The 8,932-nt window shown below is 38.9% G+C and overlaps 1 long non-coding RNA gene across 1 annotated transcript in view; it reads left to right on the top strand.

Moving 5' to 3' along the window:
- Positions 1-4,096, top strand: part of LOC121948195 (uncharacterized) — a 13,728-nt gene extending 9,632 nt beyond the window's left edge. The window contains exons 3-4 of the long non-coding RNA XR_006106133.2: positions 476-532; positions 3,116-4,096. This is a non-coding gene — a long non-coding RNA (uncharacterized LOC121948195). The remainder of the gene's footprint in view (positions 1-475; positions 533-3,115) is intronic.
- Positions 4,097-8,932: the final 4,836 nt, after the last annotated feature.

Below are 8,932 nucleotides of genomic sequence, written 5' to 3'. Positions count from 1 at the left end.
AAACAGACATTAACTGTTACAGTGCCAGTTATGATACCATTAACCCTTTGAAACCTAAGAAAACTGACCAGATTTCTGAAATAAACGTGGGAACAAGGCAATGAGCAACTTAAGAAATTACCCCTAAATCAGCAAAAAATAAGTAAAAAGTACAAGAAAATTGACTGAAAAATAGACAACCGAACCCAAAATAAACAAAACCATTAAAAAGAAAAATGATAATTCAAAAAACAAAACAAAAACAAAATGACATCTACCAATGTGTTGCAATATGAGAAACATATATTGAGTTTCTCATTGCCTTTTCCCCATGTCTTTAAAAAAAATGTACCAATTTGCTCAGGGTTCAAAGGTTTAACTACTTGTGAAAAGTGAAAGCAGCACTACAAAGTGATGTTGCTCCAGGTTTCAAAGCGTTAAAGCCACTGAGAACATTTTAACAGGTTTTTTCAAGTGTGTCTCTATTTTCTACCAGGTGCTTCTGTTGAGATGTTGGAGATCAGAGATGGAGATCCAACAGTCTTCACTTTGGGTGAGATCCTGCACAGTGTCTGCTTGTGTTGGTTTCAGTAAAAGGAATGCCCATGAGGCGTTTAACTACAATATAATATACAGCATGTATATCTGATCTGAATCCAGAGACGTTCTCACTGAGGCTTTTTGTCTGTCATCTTCCGAAATTACAGGACGCTCTTGCCTCCACTTAGTCTCTTAAGTCCATAACTTTAGCTGTTTTTTTAGAGTTTTATATCACTTTAATATAGTTTAAGAGACCCAGTTCGTACAAATGTACTGACAAGCCAACATCTAATATGTTAATAAGGTGTAGTTCCATCCAGGGGCTGAGTTTCTTTAAACTCCAATGCTCCAAAGGGTTTTGGATGGCTGTAACAAATATGTTTTACACTGCAAAATACAATAAAAAAAAAAATAAAAAAAATCAATGAAATCACTCTGAAGATGCTGTGTGGGGACTTACTCTATTTCAAGTTACTTCCCCCCTGTTGTTTGTTCAAATTGGCACTAAATTTCTGCCATATACCACAAGACAATATGAATATTGAAATATGTATTTATTATGAAACTAGAGCTGCTAGGCTTTAAAAAATAAACTGAGAATGGTAAAATCTGATGGGATGTTGGCACATTTCAGACCATCATTTTATTTAAGATACTTTGCACTAAAAAATAAAGGTGGTGCATAAATCAGAATGTGAGAAGTTAACCCATTCAGAACCCAAATATGTTTCAAACACACAAAATAATGTAATGATTGATCTCTACTCCAAAAAATGACAATAAGTGGTCTCAACAGACCTTTTTTTAACAAAAAATGTGACATTATTTATTTTTCATCAACAATTAACTCATATCAATGGAAAAAGAGACGCTTTGAAACACATAATATATACTCAAATATATGTTTTTGTCATGCGACTCAAAATATCCTCAATTTGATAGGTATCTCCTTAAAATAGTGTGTGGAAATCCTCCATAGATTAATATTCTGTGAACATAATCAACAAATTGCATTATAACCTGAGCGTGACATTAGCAAACCAAATCAGTATTTGCCCTGTTTAAACTCTATTTCATTTTCCACTGACACTCAGATTCACCATGTATACCAGTGAACAGATATTAATGAAAATAATCCTCTGTAAAAGCTTTAAATCTTTCATGTGATTTTTTTTTTTTACATTTATAAGTGATATAACATCTCATGCTTACTTTAAAATCAATTTAAACATAAATTATGTTCTTTAATATTATTTTACATTATATATTATATTATATACATTTACAGAGTGAGGCTTAGCGGGCGCTTCCTCCTTTAATTGAGTAATTGAGGGAGTGAGTCTCAGGTAAACTGTTACATGTTTTGTCTGTTAAGGTAGAAAACTGTAAAGTGTGTACCATTTAGCGTTGACCATGAGTACTCCTACAAACCCTCAACCTTCAGACGGGTTACAGCCAGAGTATGTGTTGCATTAGCCAGGAACTCAGAGGTTGTTGCCCTCTTTTCAAAATTCTTGTATCACAAAGCTGAAAGCAGGCTGATTTTTTAAAATGTTTGGTATGTGTAATGTGTTTATCAGCTTGTGTGATAGACATACTGTATATTCTGTTAAAAAGGCCATGTTAACAACAGACAGCTAAAACTGCACGCACACACACACACACACACACACACACACACACACACACACACACACACACACACACACACAGAATCATTATTGGTGAGAGTTTGAATGTGTGGAATGTCAGAGGGAGCAGCAGCATTACAGGACGTTGGTATTATGTTGGTCCACTGGGGGTTAAAACCATTTCCTGTTTACCCCTCCCCAACAAAAATGTTTGTGCTGTCCTCTCTCTCTCTCCCTCTCTCTCTCTCTCTCTCTCCCTCTCTCCCTCTCTCTTTCTCTCTCTCTGTCTCTCTCTCTCTATTTCTCTCACAAACACACACACACAGAGTTATTCAGGTCCTTTTTCGTCACTGGTATTTCTGACCTTTCAGAAATGTAAAATGGCGAAACTGTGTCTCAGCTGTAAATGAAGACAGGGAGTTCAGTTCGCACATTTTTTTCACATTTTAATCAGCTGCCATTCAATTGTCACCATGTTTGTTCCCCAGTTTTTTAAAAAAAAAACCTTTAGCTATCGCTTCACATCAGCTAATGATGGATCACCTGACTGTCGGTCATTTTTCTTCATCTCTTTGCTAACTGTAAGGACAGTGTGCATGATGTGTATGAAGTTAAGTCAGAACAGAAATCTTCATTACAAATATAAATCTATTAAGTATAATTACCTTGTTTATATTTCACCACTGGAAGATAACATGAACAGAGTTAATGGTATGTTTAATGGTACAATCCAAGCTGTTGTGCTTATTGTGTTCAGAGTTTTGAAAATGGGACTACAGATTGGAAAAAAAGAAAATCTATTTGTGTCCTTAGAATTACTTTCTGCAAATGTCTTATTAGCGCATTTCTGATTATTGATGTAACTTATACTGTGAGGGAGCACCGATGTCTTACTGCTTGTAAAATCAAAAGACAAAAAGTAACACTGTGTGTAAACTGACTGATGTCCCTGTGTTTGTCTCCAGCTGACGTCCTGGTCCATCCCTGTGGCCCATGGTGCAGTGCTGCATCTCTGGTCAGTTGGTAGTCTGAGATGAAGCACTGTAGCTCGGGACACAGGACACAAATACCCATCTGGGGACAGCCAGGGGACAACGTCCAGGGCTGCTTCACACAGGCAGTGTGAGTTGAAACAGGAAGTCACAGGACAGGAGGACACTGTCAGAGAAACACTATGATGTATGTCAATAAAGTTTGCTCATTTTTCAATTCAGAGGGAAATTGCTTCTGTGTAACATTTTTTGAAAAAAAAACATAGGAGAAAAAATAAAATAAAAGTAGTCACAAAATGAGGATTTGGGACAAATATGAAAATTTAACAAATTTTCTTGATATTGTTTAAAATATTTTTATTTATTATATTTTTATTAATTATTTTTGTAGATGACTTCAGAAATTACCATTAAATTCAACATCAAACATTTGAAAGAGATGACGTTATATATGAGCAGTGATTTGGGTATAAAGACGTGGAAAAGACGTGCAGTGTGCACATTTGAAGTATGGAATCAATGTGACCTTTTGCATGTAAGCGATGGATCTCCTGATGTCGATGTAATGATGGCCGGATCAAATCAGAGGAGGAAAAGCTCACTGACCTCCTCTGTTTCTCCTCCTCTCTCCTGGGGTCCAGTTTTCCCAGGAATCCCTTGACCTATCAGAAAGGGGGATTCCTGGAAATACTGTTCTTGGGGGCGGGGCTTATCAGCACTTCCATGTACAGTGTGTTAAACGGTTAGTATGTTTGTGTGTGTGATAATCTTACAGGTTTGTATTGAATTGATTGTGGCTGTATGTGTTTAGACATGAATGGAACACATCAGTCATCATCATTTAGTCCTGTTCACAGTGAAATATTACTGTACTGATGGGGGTCTAAAAGGATCCCCTCACTCTTTCCTCATACATTACTGTTGATGCCTCAATAAATATTCAGAATAAAGAAATATTTGCATATATAATCATTTCTACATATCAATCCATAAAGAAAATCCACTTCAGTGATCATGTCATGTATTTAAAACTTTGAATCTTGAGTAAATTAGCATTAACAAAACACGGGGATAAGGCAATAAGACACCTAAGAAGAAATTACCCAAAAATTCCCAAAATACCCCAAAAAGGGTTTAAAAAATCAGTGAGGAAACAAAAAACAAGGAAATGACCTGAGAAAAAGTGCTTGAAATGATGATTTTTTTAGCAAATCTTCTGATTACCTGCAGTTTGGGAGCCATTTCTTCCTCATTGCCTTTTTCCAACCAACCAATTAACCAACCAACCAACCAACCAACCAACCAACCAACATCTCTGTTTTCAGACGCCTCTCACAAGCATTTACATCTGTGAACCCAGAGCTTATTGGTATGGTTTCTTTCAAAACATGGGAAAAAGGCAATGAACAATTTGGCTAGAAATGTTTAACAAATTGCCAAAAAAAAAAAAGATTTAAAAACTATTTTTAAAAAGGTTATGGTCCCCCTTTGACCCCATGGGAGCTATAAGGTATGACACATGTGCAATGCAAATGTGCAAATGTTGCTGCTGTTCGATGGTCACAAGAGATAGTGCTAGAAATAAAGGGACACTGTCTGCTCAGGAGCTCTTTGGATGGACAACTAGTCTCGTTCGAGCCTACCCAGTTCTGCTCAGAACTGATCACTGGCGATCGACAGGCAATGCATCCTGGTTAGATTTGTGCCCGAGCCCAGCCCGACTTGGTCTGACGTCATGCAAAAGTGGACGGCGATAATCTTGCAACATCAAGAGCACAGTTGCGCTCTGCCGGCTGCGCCACCTGGCTCTCAGCTGATTGAAAAGCTGATTGGTTTAGATGTTGACTCAACTATATGACATTTCATAGAAACTTTTTATTCTCTTGAATTTGTCTTATTTGAAAGGGTTTTTTCTGTTAATAGAATACATGTTGCTGATAGTGACATTTTGCAGTTAGAGAGACTAAATATATTCATCATCAACCATACAGACTCTATGGTATATCAACACTAGACTGTTTTAATTATTTTAAGGACTATTAAACAACACAAAGACTTGTGGTCAGCAGCCTGAGTGAGATGAGAGAATGAGAGAGAGAATGCTTTATTTGTTTTGTAGGCAGAGCATACAGCAAAATAATGAGCACAGCTCTACTTGGTGCATACAACAATAAAAATGAATAAATAAAAAGGATGTATACAATAAAAAAATAAAAAGTGCTACATTGATAAAAAGTGCTACATTGACTGTTCCATCTTCCATACAAGAGCTAGACTAGTTGCATATGGACTGTAGTTAGATATAGCACATGGTAAAAAGTTATTGCACTTTCCATAAGGGTTCTTCTTAGAAAAGAAATTGACTCACTTACATTGCTCATATAGCACATAAAGGAGGGATTATTACATGTCCAGTTATCTCATGGCTGTGGGGAAGAAACTGCTTTTTAGTCTAGATGTCCATGCTTTTGCTGACCTGTATCGTCTGTTCGGCAGTAAGGATTCAAACAGGTGATGTGCAGGGTCGTGGGGTCTATTATGATGTTTTGCACCCTGCGGAGGTAGCAGGAACTGGCAATGTCATACAGAGAGGGGAGGGGGCAGCCAATGAATATCTGTGCAGACTTTATTACCCTCTGGAAGGTCTTCCTTTCTGCAGCTGTGAACCCTGCATGCCACACTGAGGTGCCAAAAGTTAGAACACTCTCTATGGTTGCTCGGTAGAAGGCTATCAGAAGTTCCTGATTTATATTATTCTTCTTGAGTAATATCAGGAAGTGTAACCTCTGCTGTGCCTTTTTAACCATGGCAGTAGTGTTGGCTGACCAGGAGAGGTCATTGGAGATGAGTGTGCCCAGGAATTTGAAAATGTGCACCCTCACTACACAGTCCCCATTGAAATGGATGGGAACAGTTCCAGTATCCCGCCTTCTCCTGAAGTCCAGAATCAGTTCCTTGGTTTTAATGGTTTTCAGTGTGAGGTTATTCACCAAACGTCACTCTTTCCGTCTCTGGATCTCGTGTCTGTAGGCAGACTCATCGTCCCCTGTTATGAGTCTGACCACAGTAGTGTAATCTCCGAAATTGACTATGATATTGGAGGGGTGGATAGGTGTACAGTCATGTGTATAGAGGGTTAGAGTAGTGGGCTAAACACACAGCCTTGGGGACACCTGTGCTGAGGGTGATGGTGGGAGAGAGGTGGGGCCCAAGTTTGACCGCCTGTGAGTGGTCAGTGAGAAAAGTCTTTAATCCAGAAGTAGATAGGAGGGGAAAGGGCCAGGTTGAGCAGTGTAGTGTGTGGGGAATGATAGTATTTAATGCAGATCTAAAGTCAAAAAACAGGATTCTTACATAGCCCAGGTGCTACAGGTGGCTTAGTGCAGAGTGAATGGCGATAGTGATGGCGTCCTCTGTAGACCTGTTTGCCCAGTATGCAAATTGATGCTGGTAGAAGGAGGATGGTAGGCTGACTTTGATATGCTGTAGTACTAACTTCTCAAAGCATTTCATAACAAGAGGGGACAGGGCCACTGATCTATAGTTGTACAGTTCATCCACCTCCTTGTTTCTTGGGGATGAGAATGATTGTGGCAGTCTTAAGGCATGGAGGGATGCTGGCGTGTGCTTAGGTGTTAGCTGTTAAAAAGTTTGGTGAAGATACCACTGCTTTTACAACTACAACGCGGACTAGGACAACTAATTTTACTCCTGCTACAGCTATTACTAATACTACTACTTCTACTACTGTTACTGTTACCATTACCATTACTGCTACTACTAGTCATACTAGAACTACTTCTACTACTTATAGGACTACTTCTACCACTACTACCACTAATGCCACTTCGGACCGTAACCCTAACCCTGACCCTGGCCCCAAACCCTAACTCTACTATAGTTAGCCATTTTAAATGTCGAGTTTATGGACCATTCTTTTGAAATTCTACACTATAATATTCTATACCATAAGTTTTATTGACATCTGGAGCAATGACTTTTTCAGCCATTTTTTCCACGTGCTACAGTATGGCATTTGTTCACATACTAAACTATAACTTTTTTATTTTTATTTTTTTAGAGTTTTTTGGGGCATTTTCCTTTTTATTTATAGGGCTGTTAAACAGAGATACAGGAAAGTAGGGGGAGAGAAGGGGATATGACATGCAGCAAAGCGTGCAAGCCGGACTTGACCTGGGCCACTGTAACGTCCTTAGGCATGTGGGGTGCACACTCGACCTGACAAGCTAGAGGCTGTTCTGATCTTTCAACACTTTTATTGTTCCCTTTGTGGACCCTTTCTTCCACATTGTATATTATAATGTTCTTAAAAATGGTATACTATTACTTTTTTTGACATTTGGAACGATGAATCTTTCAACCATTTTTTTCCACATGCTATAGTATGGTGTTTTGTGACATGCTACAATTGGTAGTGTGGCTGAATCATCTTAGGTGCAGGATTTCGGCTCCAGTCTCTGTGGAAAAGTAGGTTCAAATCCCACCACTGTCATCATTTCAGGACTTCAGAGCTTCAAGAATTTTGAAAAGAAATAATCCTATTCTCCATAGTACCTCTCATGTTGAGGTGTGCACTCAGTGTCAGCTCATGGTACCTACTGCAGAGCAGGTAAGTTCAATGCTTGCCTTTATCCATGCTCCCCTTGCCATCTTTTAAATGACTAAGCATTCATTGCCATAAGTGTTAGTGGGTTGTCTTCTGTCTGCTTTTAAAAAGCGGACATGTTCAAGATTAAAAGATTGCATTGGGACAATCACTGAAAAAGGGGGTAACTAGAAGGTCTACTGAATGCTTTTCTTTCCACTTCTGCACTGGTTAACCATTTTTCACAAAGGTTCCCAGGGATTCCCACAATATTGAACCAAACATGCTTGGACCATTACGGGGGTCTGGTGGATCAAAACCATAGATGTTGAAGGCCCTTGAAAGCAGATTGGTGCAGCGGGTCCGTGCTGGGCCCATAACTCAGAGGTCGTCCTCTGCTGTATGTAGTGTGAATCCTTTAAAGCAGCAGGATATCTCTGTCCCTGCCATGCCAACAGATGATGCAGGATTCATTGTCACAAGTGTTTAAAGTAAGTGTTGTCACTTTGTTGTGAAGATGGACATGTTAAAACTTATTGAGGGACTAAGTTGGGGAGCAATCATCCATCAAAGAAGGGGGAGAAAGAGGGAGAAGGGGGTGGGGGGGGGAGAGTAAGAGAGTAAAAAGGAAAAAAAAGAAAAAGAGGGAAGAAAATAACTTTTTATTTCCCATAGACATGATGGATTCATTTCTAGCTGTCTGACCACAATTTGCAAACTTTTGAAGTTTTGTAGGCCTTTGGACATGCCGTGAGTGGGACTGGAACCTTCGACTTGGGGAACTTGTCACAGCTGACAGCTACTTCCCTTGTTTCTTCTTCTTCTTTGGTTTTGGTGGACACTTGCTGCCCTCTACAGTTTGTTATTTACACTGTATTTTGCTATAGTGTCCAGTATAGTGCAGATTTTTTATCACCTTCTATATTTCAGTCCAGTTATCAAGCATGAATTCAGTGCATAGAGTGAAAACAGTGTATTGCCTTATCTGGACTTCCCTCCTGGAGTTGGGGCTGCTGTTACCCAGTTATAAAGCTGGTCTGGGCTATAGAAATTAGGCAATGAATGATAAATGCAAAGTAATAATTGCAATTCTTCCTGTCTAACAACAGCTACTTCCTGTCTGAAGGACTATTTATATAAACCACCACTAGATGGCTCTAAATATGTAGTTCGACACAGTGTCC

This window comes from Plectropomus leopardus, chromosome 8 (genome assembly GCF_026936395.1).
Source record: "Plectropomus leopardus strain MGB_pleo_1.0 chromosome 8, ASM2693639v1, whole genome shotgun sequence".
Classification (NCBI taxonomy): Eukaryota; Metazoa; Chordata; class Actinopteri; order Perciformes; family Serranidae; genus Plectropomus; species Plectropomus leopardus.
The sequence above is the reverse complement of the archived record's forward strand: the minus strand, read 5'-3'. Positions and strand labels throughout refer to the sequence as shown.